General features: G+C 37.0%; 1 pseudogene; it reads left to right on the top strand.

The window, feature by feature from the left end:
* The first annotated feature begins 1299 nt into the window (after positions 1 to 1299).
* Positions 1300 to 7407, top strand: LOC110291869 (splicing factor 3A subunit 3 pseudogene; annotated as a pseudogene).
* The last annotated feature ends 9892 nt before the right edge of the window (positions 7408 to 17299 follow it).

Genomic DNA, 17299 nt, shown 5'->3' with positions numbered 1-17299 from the left:
AAACTAAGTAAAAGATCAAAAACTATTCAATCATTTCAATGGATGAAGGATTAAAAAAACATTCAAAATCCCTTCAGGATATAATCCTTGAGTAAATAAACTATGAAATTATTATAACTCAACATGTAAACACTGTATTTAATAAACCCACAGTGAGCATCAAATGATAAAGAAAAATATCTAAAACCAAAAGCAACACAAAGGTGTACACTTTACCAAAATTAAACAGTATTAGAAATTTTCACCAGAATAGTTAAGCAAGGGACAGAATGGGGTTAGAGACGTGGCCCAACAGGGAAAAAGTGCAGTTTTTCTAAAGGAACATATTTCTGTCCCCAGCACCATACAAGGTGGCTCACAACTTTTTAATTCCAGCTCTTAGAGATCTTAGCCTCGGAGGACACCTGTGCTCACAAGCATATATCAACACACAGACACACACATAATCATATTTATTCACTGCCTGTGGGAGCCTAAACTGGCGCTGCCACTATGGAAATCAGTGGGCTTGTGGCTCAGAATGTTGGGAATTGATGTGCCTCAAGATTCAGCTATACAAGTGATGGGCATACACCTGAAAAGTGGAAACTTTACTATAGAGGAATTTGCTCATCCATATTTGCTGCTGATATATTCATAATAGGCAGAAATTGGAAATAGCCTAGATGTCTATCAACTGGAGAATCATGAAAATGTTTATATTTACACAATGAAATATTATTCACTTGTTAAAAAATGAAATTTGCAAATAAATGGATGGAGCTAGGAAAGTTTATCCTGATGTAATCCAGACCCTAAAAGACAAATATTCTGCTTTTCTTATATGTGATTATTAGCTAAATGTGTATATATATGAAAAGAGTCTAAATGAAGTCATCAAATAATGGAGGAGACACTGTTCCATCTAGACATCTTAGGCCACCAAGTACAGTATCTGATAACAGTTTACATCTTGTTGAGACATTGGCCAAAGGAACCCATGGAATCCTCCAAACATCACAGCTATTACCAAGACTATTGGCTCTTCACTACAACCTGATGGTAAGGCCCTATTTCTTAAGATAACATTTATATAGCTTACTAAACATGAAAAAGTTGATTGAACATGTAAAAGCTGAGTGCCTAACTAGAAACATTACTCCTCCTGACTGGTTTTCATGGTCCTGGAAGTTACACTACCAGAGGAGAAAAGCAATCATCAAACTCACCTTCTATAAACTCTGTGATCTAAAACTAAATGCCTGCAAGACAAACGGGTGTAATTGTGAAACAACCACTTTTTGATTGGATTTAAGGACCATGAAACCCATACCTGACACTGGTAAAGTATCTAGATAGACTAGAATGAGACTAGAAAGGTCTACGGCAAAGGGAAAACCTAATACTATTATTATGCTAAAAAGAATATAGTGGTAAAATTACTCCTAGTAACATAATACTATGTAGATCAGTGCCTCATTCAACCCATATCAAAGACACATCTTGCAGTAGATGGTTGTTAATATACAGGGACCCACTACTGGACAATGCAGAGAGAATGAGAGACTTTGAAGCACTCAGTCCTACATGGGTTCAAACCCCACCCATCAAGGATAAGAGATCTAAGTAGGAAAAGAGGCTAAAAGACTGCAAAAGTGGTGAATGGCTCCAAAGAAACATTCTCTTCCAGATACAACAGAACTGGTATACATATGAACTTACAGAGACTAAAGCAGCACACACAAGACCTGCATAGTTTCAAGCCAGACAGGGTCCTACCCCTAACCAATAAACTGATAACTGCTAATAAAGAAAAAAAAATCAGCTTTCTCCAATGGAGTACATCAACCAGCCTAGACTCTGGGGTAGGCCTCAACCCCAGGGTGGCTGGCCAACAGTAAAAAAACTCAGTGGTATTTTGGTAGACTTTTTGTTTCATTTTTATTTGTTTTGGCATTTTTATCTTCTCTTTTGCCTGTATTTTTTTAATTGTGTTTTTTCTAGCTTTGATTCTTGTTTTGTTTTCATTTTTGTTTCTTTCTTTTCCGAGAGAGAGAGAGAGAGAGAGAGAGAGAGAGAGAGAGAGAGAGAGAATATAGAATTGAGTGGGCGTGGAGGTGGGATCTGGGAAAAGTTGGGAGAGAAGAAAAATATGGGAGAGATCAAAATATATTGTATGAAAAAAATGATTAAAAATGAAAATGCATAAGATATCAGAGGCTGCATAAGGGAGAAGGACTGTGCCTGGCAGAATGAAACAAAGTCATGTGGGAGAGGGAATGTGAGATTAAATTAAAGATTGTTTTTAAAAGTGAAACAAAAGGGCAGTGCTCAAGAGGCATCTTGATAAGATCTCATCAAAGTCTTTGGGAGTTAAAGGCACCTACATTTTCCTGTCTTTGGAAAGGTCAGATGCACTAAATGTTGAAAGGTTACTGTTACAATGGAGGGAAGACATTGAGTCAAAAGTTAAAGACTCCTGGGATGAAGTCATGTTCTAAAAAGCTCCATACTTATGGTCTATGTAATTAGAAGAGTCAGAAAAACAATGACAAACATTATTAGAATGAGAAATAGAAGGGGTTGGGGAAGCACAAATGAGGTCACATGACAGCTTAAAGCATAGTAAACAGAAAGGTTATGCAAAGGGAAGTAGGAAACAGTTCAAAGTTACCTGTGAAAAGATAAAACCAAAGCCACAAATCCAACATAAACTAGGCATCCATGATGAAAGCAGATTGTCAGTCACAGCCTCAGATATGCCCAAAGTTCCCCTAAGCCTTAAGTCTAGTGGTGAGATTTGATATGGCAATGAGTTCTCCTGTGTGGAAGAACAGAATCAAAGAAGAAATTCATTTTGTCATTCCCCACATCGCAGAGTGCCTACCTCATTGTAGTGTCTCAGTGGGAGCTGGGATGTTTACTGTTGACACAGAAAACGTACTCAATGAAATTGTACCAGAAAAGTTCAAATTTAGAAAAAGACGGTAATATGCAATAGTGCTCAGAGAACTATTGAGAAAGAAGAGGACCAGTGCCAGGAGGAGGGAGCAGAGAAGGAGGACAACAGTGGGGGAAATATGCATAAAGTACATGTGCTGGTTGTTTTCTGTCACCTTGATACAACTACTACAGTCATCTGGGAAGAAGGAATCTCAATTGAAAAACTACTTCCAGTGGATTATAGATAAGTATGTAGGGCAACTGACTGACATGACATGATATGATATGATATGATATGATATGATATGATATGATATGATATGATATGATGTGATATGGCTCAGCCCAGTATGGGTGGTGCCATCACAGGGCATGGTTCCTAGGCCGTATAAGAAATTAAGCTGAGTAAGCCACAGAGAGCAAGTCTGTAAGCAGTAGTCCTCCATCGTCTCTGCTCCTCTAATCCAGGTTAATGCTTTCGGTTCCCTTGATGATGGACTGGGTGACTTGTAAACCAAATAATTCCTATCCTCCTTCAAACCCACTATCATCTGGGAGAGTCTTGTACATTATTTGCCCAGTTATGCAGCCAGTTTGATGTGCAGCTATGGCCCCCTTGGGACCATAGATTTTTGTGTGCTGACCCCAAAAGAATACTTTCCAGGAGATTTCGCTCCAATGACGATGGCCTCATAATCACAGCTGATTCTTCAGCCCCAGATAATCAGCACCAACTTCCTCAGAAACAAATCTTTAATTTTTCCATAAATTCTTAATCCAAAATATCACATAAACAGTCCTGACAGTCTTTGCTTCCCTCTGAAATTTCACAAGTCAGACCTCCAATGTGTATACTGCTTCCAACCTTCTGTGGGCATTAATGGCCTTTTGTAGCAAAAATACAAAATCCAGTCAGTCTTTTCCCAAACCACCATATTCAAGTTCATCACAGTAATATCTTATTCTCCTGTACCAATTTCTATCCTAGTTTACTTAGCTGTTGCTGTGACAAAACACTATCCAAAAGAATCCTGAAGGGGAAAGGGGGTTGTTTGGCTTACAAATTATAGTCCATCATCAAGGGAAGCTTTGGCAGGAGTCCATGGCAGAAACCTGAGACAGGAACTGAAGCAGAGACCAGGGAGGAATGCTCCACCTTGGCTTGCTCTCCATGGCTTGCTCAGCTTGCTTTCTTATATAACCCAATACCTCCTGTCCAAGTGCCCACCACCCACAGTGGGCTGGACCTTCCTTCCTCAGCATTTCTTATGCAATATAATGCCTGCACACACATCTGTAGGCCAGTATGATGGAGGCAATTCTTAAATTGAAACTCCCTATTTCCAGATAACTTTAGTTTGTGTCAAGTTAACAAAAACTCACACAGTACATTACATACATGTATGGAAATGATACGTTAAGCCCAACATATGTTTAATTATGCTAGTGCTTTTTAAACATGGATTTAAAAATCTTAATGAAAATCTGAAACTTTGAAACTACTAGAAGAAAACATACAGGAAACATTTTAAGATAAAGGTGTATGCAATGACCTCATGAATGGAACTCTGTTTGCTTAGGAAGTAATAGCAAGAACTGACAAATCGAACTGCATCAAACTAAAACACTTCTACATGGAAAAGGAAGTAATTATCAGAAGAAAAAAATCAGCCTACAAAACAGAAGATAACTATTTGTCAGTTATTCATCCAGCTAGATTAATAACTAAAATATAAAAGGAACACAAGAAACTTAAGCCCCTTAAAAGAAAAACTAGTCTAGTCAAGAAATAAAGAGGTGACCTGGGCAGTCATTGCCTAAAGGAAGCTTCCAAAGCCTGGGGGATACTGCAGAAGAGGAGGAGAAACAAATGTAAGATGGAAAGAAGGGCTGTGAAATGATACCTTCTGAGCATGACACAACCAATGCAATCATAATCTCACAGCAGCTGTAGCTTCCTGCAATATGCCAGCCTAAGACTGGCCTGCCAACAGACAACCAGAGATCTGGGAGGGGCTCATAAGAGCCTTACCCTTCCCTATGGAACTATGGTATTCATAACTATTGGCTATTGATGGATCCTGGGAGAGGAGCAAGTATGACTTCATACTTGTTAGTTCCCACCAGGCTCCAACGCACACCTCTAAACCCATCATACAGATGTCTCTGGTTAAACTCAGCAAGATATAATGTGAAATGAAAAACATGAACTGAGGAAAGGGACTTGTAGGAAAGAAGGTGTGCTGAAAGGGACTGGGGTTGTTCAGACAGCGCAGGGTGACATTCATCAGAATGCACTACATACATATATGACAAAAACCACATTTAATACAAGTATTTTAAAAACAGAAATTCAAGTTCTGTACTTACCTCAAAGACTTTCTATTGTAGGTGAAGTGAATCAAAGTCAAAGAAATGGACCTGCCAACACTATTCAATGACTCAAAAATGCTGCTGGAACTAGGGTATAGTTTTCTAATTCTCAAGCCAAAGCATGTTCTTAAGTCTGTATGTAAACATCTAAGAGTGCCTGAAACTCATTTGGTTCATAAATCAATATTCATTTGCCTGTGTGTGACAATGTATGAAACAGAGGTCGTATACATGGGTGTCTCCCATAAGCCTCTGACCACAACTTGAAGTTTAAGCATACTTGAAAAATTGTATATTCCAGATCCTAAGATACTTGATAATGTGTTTTAATAAAAAGTGTCTTTTGATAATGTGTTTTAATCAAATTGAACACAATCTTTTCCAACAAATTACAACAAAAGTACTTTAAAATAAGAACTTTTGGGGGCTACAACAGAAGATCAGAAGTTCAAGGCCAGCATGAGCTAAGTAGCAATTCCTTGTCTCAAGAAATAAATAATAGAAAGGCAGCAGATGGTGTTTCCAGCAGTGTTAGTGGTCTGAATTGAGGTGCTGTGGCCAAGGGAAAACGGAGCTAATTTTAGAGCAGCAGCAAGGCATTATCATGAGGGGAAGGAATGGCTTATGGATGTTATGGCCAAAGAGATGCTTACTAAGAAGTCTACACTTTGGAACCAGATCAGTTCCAGTCACTGCACTCGGGCCATGCAAGATAGGTACATGGAGGTCAGTGGGAACCTGAGGGATTTGTATAATGATAAAGATGAACTATGAAAGGCTATTTCAGGACCCAACAAGTTTGCTGAATTCTATAACAGACTCGAGGATATAAAGGAATTTCATTGGAAGCACCCAAATGAGATCTGTGTGTCAATGTCAATGAAATTTGAGGAGCTACTGAAGGCTCAAGAGAATCCAAGAGAAGAGGTACAAAACTTGGTGGAGTTCACAGATGAAGAGGGATATGGTTGCTACCTTGATCTCCATGACTGCTATCTCAAGTACATTAACCTGAAGGCATCTGAGAAGCTGGATTACATCACATACCAGTCCATCTTTGACCAGTTATTTGACATTCCTAAAGAAAGAATGCAGAGTATAAAAGATACCTGGAGATGCTGCTGGAGTGCCTACAGGACTACATAGATAGAGCGAAGCCCCTTCAGGATGAGAACGAACTCTTTGGGAAGATTCAGACCAACTTTGAGGAGAAGTGGGATAATGGCACCTTTCCTGGATGGCTGAAAGAGACAAGCAGCGCCCTTACTCACGTAGTAGCCCATCTTGACCTCTCCAGATTCTCCTCCTGGGAGGAGTTGGCATCCCTAGTTCTGGACAGATTGAAATCTGCACTGTTGGCTTTGGGCCTCAAGTGTGGTAGGACCCTAGAAGAACAAGCTCAGAGGCTCTTCAGCACCAAAGGAAAATCCTTGGAGTCACTGTTTGCCAAAAATCCCAAGTCAAAGGGCACAAAAAGAGACACTGAGAGGAACAAAGTCATTGCTTTCCTGGAAACCCAGATCTATGAATATGTGGAGATTCTCAGGGACCAGCAACAGCTCACTCATGAAAATGTACAGTGCAAGCAAGCCGGGGGGGGGGGGGACGGGGGAGGAGAAAGAGGATGAGGAGGGAAAGGGGAAGGAATTGGAGAATGAGGAGGGGAAGGGGAGGACGATGAGGATGAGGAGATGATCAGTGACAGCAAAAGTGAGGATGAAGAGAATGAGATCATTAACCATCCCAAAAACTTGCCTTTGGGCTGGGACAGCAAACTTATCCCTTACGGGCTGTATAAGCTTCATGGCCTGAATATCAGCTACAACTGTGAGATTTGTGGAAACTACACCTACCGAGGGCCGAAGGCCTTTCAGCGGTTCTTTGCAGAAATGGCGTCATGCTCATGGCATGAGGTGTTTGGGCATCCCAAACACTGCCCACTTTGCAAATGTGACACAGATTGAAGATGCTGTCTCCTTGTGGGCCAAGCTGAAACTGCAGAAGGTTTCAGAATGATGGCAGCCTGACACCGAGGAAGACTATGAAGACTCCAGTGGAAATGTTGTGAGCAAGGAGACATATGAGGATCTGGAAAGACAAGGGCTGCTCTAGTGGTTGGCCATGCCCGGGCTTCCCTGAGAAGCCTGAGACAAGTTTTCCCAACCAAATGTTCTTAAAGACTTTTTTGCTAGGTAGTATCTACCTTGTAGAAACAAGACATGCTGGCAGATTGCAGAGTTGAGATGTGTTTTATCTTTGTTTTATATTAAAAATAGCTGTGGGAAAATAAAAAAAATAAATAATAAGCTCAGTGTAGTAACATACAGCAATTTTTTTTCATTTTACTTACTTATTGTATTCTTAAAAAACATTTCTTTATTTTTGAGATGATATTTACATCATTCACTCCTTATTCTTCTTTCTTCCAAGCCTTCAAAACACGGCCTCTTTTTTTCATTAGTTGGTGTGTGTGTATGTACATATTGATCAATCTGTATAATGTCACTTGTATGTATGTTTTCAAAGGCTGGCAATTTGGTATTGGATAACTAATTGGTGTGCCCTTCCCCAGGTAAGATTATTAACCTCTCAGCATTCCATAGTTGCTTGTCATTCTTTATATAGAATTGCGGCCTTATATATTTTCTCCATCCATTCCTCATCTAGGAATCTTCTCTTTGCAACATATGGAGAACATACATAAAACCACAGCCAGTCAAAATGCAGAGTTGTGGAGTCCAGTCCCAATGGGTACACCTACAAGAAACTCCAGAACCTAAGGCTTAAGGGTCATTGTGAGAGGAGGGGTGGAAAGATTGCTAGGAGTCAGAGGAGAAGGTGGTTTACTGAGAGATTGTGTTTATTGGGAATGTCAGAAGCTATACATATAAAATCTCACCACATGACTGACTAAACAGGAGCTGAACATGGATGATATGAATAGACATGCCACAGCACTCACATTTAATCCCAGCAGGGAGACAAGGGCAGATAGATCTTGATGAGTTCAAGGCAAAATTGGTTTTCATTAAAAAAAAATCCAAGTCATAGTGAGACCTTGTCTAACACACACACACACACACACACACTTTTATCTTGCACACTTTTGTCTGCAAGATAAAAGATTAGAAAGTAGGGTACCTACCATGCACAATTTAATTCATATGTGTTATTCTGCAAAGAAGAGGGATGAACCACAAAAACATGGACTCATAGAATCTACCCTATACCTACCTACACCTGTGGGCAACAAATTATAGCTAAAATATGTCTATGTCCAAGAATACTCAGTGCTCTCAACATACTCTTCCCAGACTTCTAGGACTCAGAAAAGAACAAGCACTGAACAGGAATCTTGAGTGGCCAAATTTTCAGGAACAAAAAAATTAAACATCTTCTACCTGACATGACCTTAGATAAGTAATTTTTTGTAAAAAATTGTTGAGAAATAAATTTAATCTCAATCAGGGGCTTCTACCATGCCTTTCAATATTCAGTTCCCAAATAAAAGATAAGTACAACTTTTGTATTTATGATAAGCCTTTATCAGCACTAGAGATGGGCAGATATCTATCCTCTATGCTATTATGTCTATTTCCTTGCCAATAACCCCACTATGTGATATGCCATGCTTTGTTTGGGCTGTTTTTAACTCCAGTTAACCAGCCCTCATGGCCATTATTTTAAGATTCTTACCCCATGGCATCTTCTCCTCTCTCCAGTTTCTTCTCTTCATAGTCTCTTCTGACCCATAGCCAGGAACCCCAAATCCCAAATGCCTCTTATGCCCAACTATTAGCTGTCAGCATCTTTATTTAACCAATAGTTTTAAATTAAGGAGCAAGGTATGTGCAAATTCTCTCTTCCTTGGGGTCAATCAGGCCTTAGGAACCAGTATTTAGCATTACATTATAAACAGCATCAAATGAACCTACTATAAAATTTCTTTATTTGTTTTATAAAAAAATTTGAAAGTTTTGTAAAATGTTTTTTGTAAAAAAAAATTTTTAACACCACCTTTGTACAATCAACTTAGTTTAAGTTTGTTCTCTGTGTCTAAGAGCTTTCGAGTGCATCCTATGTTGTATATGCTAATGTAGCCAAAGATGAGCATGTAAGCTGTGAGGGAAATGTGAAAAAAAAGTAGAAAAATAGAAATAGAGAGAGACATGGTGGATTAGACTGGAAATTAATCAAGCTATCAAAGAGAAAGTAGCTTTCTGCACAATTAACTTGTTTGACAAAATTAGGCTAGTTGAATTTGTTTTAAGGAACATCTAAAATGATATTTGGGGACAGCAAAAGAATGTGAGAAAAGCTCTATTTACAAACACAGCACATAGTAATCACAGGTTTGAGGTTTGTATTATAAAGTCATCTAGCAAAAGGGAGCGTGGAACTTAAAAGAAAAATGGTGTCTATGCTCTAAAGACTATTTAGCTACATGAAATTGTTTTATATTTTTTCTTCTATACAAAATGCAGACAAAATCTTGTGTCCTTTTTGCTTACAAATAAAATGTCAGGATGAGGGTGAATCACCTTCTCTTTCCAAACCACTCCAATAAATTCTGCCTTCACTGGATCTTTACAAAATAAAATCTTTAAGGAATGGCTGACTGTCAAGCCTTAATAAGAACACAGACATAAGTGTCAGTACATGCAGCTTCCTAGATTCAGACAAAATTGTCAATATTTGTGTTATTTATCCCACTATGGATAAAAGGAAAACCAAAATGTATTCAATGCCAATTCATTATTTTAGGCACTTTCTCTAAAAAACCCTTCCATGTCAAATATTGTGTATACTCACTCCGTAGACAAAACTGACAGTCTTAAAGACTAAAATTTAACCCAAATAAGTACAAAGTAGAAATCTAAAGTCAGACCCTCATCACTCAAAAGCTCAGTTGTTTTCTACATTATCACAGTACTTGACATAGAACTCTAACACCCAGAGAGCATACAATTAATTGCTTCCCCCTCCCCAAGCATCGGTTTATATTTCCCCCTTTAGAATACATTGATGTATATAAGTGAGTATGAAATATAGATGATAGATATAGAAGATAGATAGATTTGTAGGTAGATAGATAGATGGTATATAATAGACACAGTCAAACACTTGGTAGAGTTTTATATTTTTAAATATTAAAATCTTCATACCTCATTTATTGGTATCACTCTTTCCTTTTTTGTCAAATAAGTTTTAATAAGACAGTTCAATCCATCTTCCTCAAATTCTCAAGATGAGATTTTTGTCAGATTTAGTGTTGTTTGCTGTGTTGCTGAGCTGCATGGATATGTTAAGAACCAATCAATTCATAAACACAATCACATCTCATTCAAACTAATTTATGCCAAGTAACTTTTAAGAATGTATGACAACCTAAAATTATTTCTAATTGATGTAATTTCAGAGGATGGACAAAGGTTATGCACACATTCTAGATTTGAATATTTGGGGATTAGGGAAATAATCAATAACCTTGATTTATAACAGCTTTACTGTTAGTTTCCTTCTGAATCCTTGCTTCATCCTTACTAATACATTCCTGACAAGTTTTGTCAGGCTTAGCTAGCCAAGCCGGAAAGAACAGGTGGTTGAACTCCACCTATGTGTGACAAAGTATTCATTTCTACCGTCTCCTTCGACTAGAAATCCAAGAATGTGGACTAGGCTGATCAGCAATCCCTCTCTGATTACTTTAATGACAGAATCCAGATGATCTGAATAATGTGGGTGTTGCTAATGTGGCATTAGGGTCATTCATTCACTCATCTATTCATTGGGAAGAAGTTAATAACAACTTAATTGACAGGCATCATCCTTGGTATTGATGTTACAAATATGAGAAAGATGCTGTGTTGTCCTTTCAAAGTTAATGTATATCCAGGAGACCAAAACGTGATAAAACATCATATACTCATACTGCGGGGAGCTCTTTAATAGCAATGCTAATGGAGCTGAGTTTGCTGTAAGGTGATCAAAGCTAGTCCTGATTAAAGTGATGAAATTCTTTAAATCCTAAGAAAAAAAAGTATCATGTACAGCAGGTCTCTAGAAATTTGCAGCCCAGGCTTACATGTTCCACAACTCCGAAAATGTCATCATTGGGAGAAGAGGCCCTTGGTCTTGCAAAGATTATATGCCCCAATACAGGGAAATGCCAGGGCCAGGAAGCGGGTTGAGTGGGTTGGGGAGCAGGGGGGAGGGGAGGTATAAGGGACTTTCGGGATAGCATTTGAATTGTAAATGAAGAAAATATCTAATAAAACAATTGTTTAAATTTTAAGAAAAAGTGCATGTAACCACCCAAAGTAAGGAAATCCAGTGACAGAAAGGAACATGAAAATAATCCAGTATAGCAATGATATAAGTTAAACTGTAGCAAACAAGAAAAGATGTCAGGGCACTAGGCCAGGGTTGGATTACAATGAACTTTACAACTAAGCCTTGCTAAGAACTTAAGCTGCTATGAACAATGAACAATTGCCAAATAGATTTTAATGTCACCTGATCATATTTTCACTTTGTAAAACCTTTATGGCAGAAAAACAAGAACAGATTTGTGAAGACAATTCAGACTACTAAAAAAACCTTAATGGAAAATTACAGAAGTTACATGGAATCGAAGTGAGACAGGATGTTGAACATATTTTTTTTTTAAAAAAATGAGATTACATGGTATATAGAAATGGAATGGAAAGAAGGTATATAAAATGATCTGCTAGATTTCTGGCTTAAATGAATGGAGCTATACATCAACAAACTTCTTTTAAGATTAAATAGAATTAATGAATTATTGAAATCAGTTAAATGAATTAACTTAAATGAATAATTTAACAAAGCTTAGAAATTGAAAGATGATATAGACATTCTGGGCCAGAAAAGAGTAGTTGCAATCTCACTTTGGACGAGATACCGAGTTTCCATAATACCTCAGTGTCTCCCCAATACTAAAGCTGGGTTCACTCAATCATTGGGAAGACATAGGTAATCTAAAAACAATCTCCCAAATCCTCAATGTCTGCCTGAAGCCTCTTAATGTGTTTCTAAGATCACATGATACATTTGAAACAGGCCTACCTTATCATAAATCATAGAAAATCTTGTTTGTTATTCATTCCAAATCTAAGATGAGTTATCCCAGACTAGAAAATTCTTCTAGATCAAATAAAAGTAACTTTGAAACATTGATTTTAAAGTTTTCTCCTTTATTGATTGATTGACTGAGTTATTTTATTTTGTGCACATTTCTATTGTTTTGGGGGAAAATCTTAGTCACAACAAAATTTTAAATAATTTGAATAAGAAATGTGTTATGAATTTAAAAAGGGCAGAAATGGGGAGATCTAGATATGATAAATTGCAGAAGCAAAACATACTTGATTGGTTTGTGTTTACTTGTTTGAAAGAACCCTTGTTACAAATCACCCAATCACATAATCATAGGCTACTTCACTCCTTAAAATTAGCTGAGGTCACATTTCTGTCTAATAAACATTCGCCAGAAACGACTCACACTAAGTTTTGTGTATATTTGCAGTTATGGCTCAAGGTGAGGATCACTCATGTTTTCAATTGACTAGATTAGAGCTAATATTAAGGCTTAGTTGACTTTACCTGATCAAAAATGTCCCAGTCTCTACTGCAAATTTGTCATAACACTGTTAGTAATAAACAATAACATGAAAATAGGTGTATTTGGACTTTTGTTGAAAAACTTGAATTTACATGCTATTTAGCACACAATAAGATATTTTGTTATAGTCTTTACTTTATTTTCTACAATGACCTAGAAGAAATAGACTTCAGAAAATGAAGCAAAATGAGCATCAGTGTAACATACTAAAATCAACAACTGTCTTTTTCTGGAAACAGCAAAATACAATGTTGTTATTACTCATTCCTAGAGTTTATCACTTTCTGAAAAGAAAACTCACTCCCAATAACCCAAATACTGTGAATCACTTTTAACTTTAATTAGAATGTACTTCACAACGCTAATCAAGCAGTATACATATCAAAATAAAAAAATTCAGAACTGGAAAATATATGGTCAAAAGGCTGAATTTTAAATGGAGGAAATAAAAATGTCTTTTTAAAAACCTCTTAACAAGGTTTGGATAATATAATGAATTGTGGAATAGGTGATGTGGAGGGGGGAAAGTATAAGCATTATAGCTTCAATACTAACTGAATAGTCAGCTGATGGGTCCTAAAATTAGATCATCTAAGTTTTCAACCTAGTTTGTTATGACGTCATTACTATCTATTTTCTTTTAATCTTAAAGGAGTAATAAGCATTATTAGCACTAGCAAGGAAATATCTTTATTTTAACCTTATTATCTTTTACAATAAGTTAAACATGACTAGAATTTCAGACACTTTATATAACTATTAGATTTTTTATTTAAAACTATAAAAATAGGGAACCTCTCTTTTGAATAAATTTTGTCTATTTTTCATCCTGCTGTATACATTCAAAACTAAGTGATATTTTTCAAAAGTTAATCCTGAATATTTATATATAATGGGTGATGATTTATTGTTGTTTCTTACAGTTACAAGAAAATTATAATTTCTTATAACTGCATAAAGATTTTCTGTATAAAATCAGCATACTTTTTTTAAAAATACCATTAATATATAAAGCAACCCACTTTGCTATTCCCAGAAAGGTGGAGCATGATCCAGACAGAGGGGAAACTTCTAAGTTATGCTCCAGTGCTCTGGGAAAGCACTCACTCAGAGATAAGATGCAGAATGAAATGTATTCCAGCTTATCAATGTACTTCAAGATTAGAGTATTTTACTGGTAGCAGTCAAATGTTACCATAACATGGGGATACAAAAAGAAGATCTAATCTGGGTAGAAAACCAAGCATTTGCAAGTAATAATAATGAATCGCAAAAGCCCAAGTGGACTTAACTTTGTGAGAAAGGTCTCGCAGCACTAGTCAGTTTTGGCAATGGGATCAACTCTATACTACTGCCTTGACTCTTGCCAGCCTCCTCACTAAAGAATATGATTACAAGAAAATTTATTTCACTGTATTACTGAGTAAAAAAGAAAATTAAAAATTTTTTTCATAGAATCAAACAAATAAGCCTGGTAACTATCTCCAAGGTGAAAACAAATCACAGGTATTTCCCCATAATTTTATTCACTCAATAAAGTTATTTTCAGATAAATAATTTGCAAATTTTTCTGTGACAAATCTCTATTGCACTTAAGAATTAATTGAGACCCCAGATGGGCTTTATTTATATGAATTACATCATCTACTAATTTTCTTCATATTAGGAATTAGAATAGAAAATATAAAAAATATTCCTTTAATAGTTATAATAAATCAACCAAGTTCAGAAGTTCCCATCTGCAATTCTAGCACTTGTGAGGATCTGGAGTTCAGTGGTAGCTTGGCTTCCATAGCAAGACAGTATCTCATATAAACAAAAGCATTACTTGCTAGCAGAGTTTTGCATATGTATAACATATATATGTATGTGTGTGCCTATATAGTTGTATATAATATATAAAATGCTAGAGACAATAGTAGCCATATTTTACATTTTTAAAAATTTCATTGGTACCTGTATTAATCAACAAAACTGTAGTATCAACTTCTGCATGATATCCATTGTGATAAACTGAATTGAACTTATAAGAGAATGAGCATGGAAATGATAAACAGCATATTAGTCTTATTGTATAAGTAGTTTCATCTCTACTTGTGCTACAGGAACATGTTTTGGAAAACATGACCACACACAATTTTAGTAAGCTTTTCATCCCTAATTGCTAACTACTTTAAAACTGATCACAGTTCTCCAAAATGTCGAAAAACCATAGGATTCTCTTTCTCTATTCGAGATTCAGTCATTGTTGTAAGCATCACATGCTATGATGTATAGACAGGGATAGGGAGGACTTAGCATGGGCTATTCTACTAAGCATTGTATTTACTTTGGAAGATGGTTGTTCTATAATCTATGAAAAATTTTAGACAACCTCAGTTTTGTGTTAATTTGGATGTTTAAAAGGGGGCGGATAGTGAGAATTTTGATTTCTTAAATAACTCAGTTACGTTATACGTACAAATGACAGGTATGGGATTAGGCACTGTTTCACAGCAGTGATTGTGATTTTTTTTTTCTCATGAACTAGCAGAGGTGCAATTTTGCCAGGTGAAGATAATTTTAATTCTGGAAACTCTGGAGAGGATATAAATAGAAGAGCCCTGAGAGGACCTGGGGCAGCTGCTGCTCTCCCTTCTGTTCCTCGTTACTGTTGATTTGGTTAGTCAAGAAGAAGCTGAAGATATCCTGTTGATGAAGACTTACATCAAGGAATCCAATACTCCTAATCAGCAGGAAGTAGTCTATTTTGTTGGCTGTAAGAGGCCTACACACAGTTTCCCTTTTAACATTCTTCCTCTTTCACCTAGTGTTGAGGAATTGGATGAGATGAGGGAGGAATAAAGGTTAGAAGGGAGGTAGAGGTATGAAATAGCCCTATACAAATACCCCACCCCTGAAAGTTCACCAACAAGTGGCACCCAAAGTGTGGCTACACAGAATGGGAAACATGGTTTATAATGCAGTAGATGGCAGGACAAAGGAATAAATACACTGCTTCAGAATCTCAACAAAGGTTTGTTGCTGTTCTTGTTGCTGCTGCTGTTGCTGCTGCTGCTGCTGGGTTCTGTCCCGCTATGCTTCCAGAGGGGATTTTTTTGGTTTTTTGTTTTGTTTTAGTTTGGTTTTGGTTTTGGTTTTTTTTCTGCTGCTTCTTATATTCTGTCTCAAAAAAAGATTGCGAAAATGGCTGAACAATTGAAAAAATTGCATATAGAAGTGGATGCTCACAGTCATCTATAAGATGGAACACAGTGCCCCCAATGGAGAAGCTAGAGAAAGCACCCAAGGAGCTGAAGGGATCTGCAACCCTATAGGTGGAACAACAATATGAACTAACCAGTACCCCCAGAGCTCATATCTCTAGCTGCATATGTAGCAGAAGATGGCCTAGTCGGCCATCACAGGGAAGAGAGGTCCCTTGGTATTGCAAACTTTATATGCCCCAGTACAGGGGAATGCCAGGGCCAAGAAGCGGGAGTGGGTGGGTAGGGGAACAGGGCGGAGGGGGGGTATAGGGAACTTTCGGGATAGCATTTGAAATGTATATGTAGAAAATATCTAATTTAAAAAATTAAATAAATAAATAAAAGAAAAAATTGCAAGTGGATCTGTGTCAGGATCCATCTAGGATACACTAAGGCTGGCAGGTGGTCTTCCTGGAGGTGGCCCACTGTTTTGTTTTGTTTTCATGGCTTATGATGAGTGAGGTCTGTGAGGCAAGGTCTCATCCCAGGATTGCTTTATTACTTTTGCAGCTAATATACCTTCTCTGTTATTATTAAGTGTGTGTGTGTGTGTGTGTGTATCACTGGGCATTAGCCAACACTTTGGGGCAGATTTCTGCAGATCAACGAATATATACTGTCTTGTAGTGATGCTTTGTAGACAAATGGATGGTTTCTTAATTCTTAATGATGATTCTATAAGAATTCCTAAAATTATACTAGCAATTATTAAGCCCTTTATAATAGGGCTGCTATTAAAATTCTCTCTGATATTAAAAATTACAACTAGAATTCTGCCAGTCTTCAGGTGTCACGAGTTAATTGCTTCTGAGATAGAGAGCAGGCATTTACAACTTAGAACATATTCCAAGAGGCTGTAAAACAATTAATCAAAGGTCATAAAAGGGAACTAATGATTTATTATGGGTGCAAGGACAGGAGATAAAATATTGACTGGATTTACCTACGAAAACCTTCAATATAACTTAGTCACAAAAATTAAGGATTTTAACTTTCAATGAACCTGTAGAGCCAGTGACAGATAATGTCTAGTCTGAATGAAGACATATATAAACAAACATCTTTGTTATAAACTTCTTATTCGATTTATAATTTGAATTTATGTTTGAGC

The sequence above is a fragment of the Mus caroli genome, unplaced genomic scaffold, assembly GCF_978045245.1.
Source record: "Mus caroli unplaced genomic scaffold, Mus_caroli_1 scaffold_3, whole genome shotgun sequence".
Classification (NCBI taxonomy): domain Eukaryota; kingdom Metazoa; phylum Chordata; class Mammalia; order Rodentia; family Muridae; genus Mus; species Mus caroli.
This window is presented reverse-complemented; position numbering and strand designations above follow the sequence as displayed.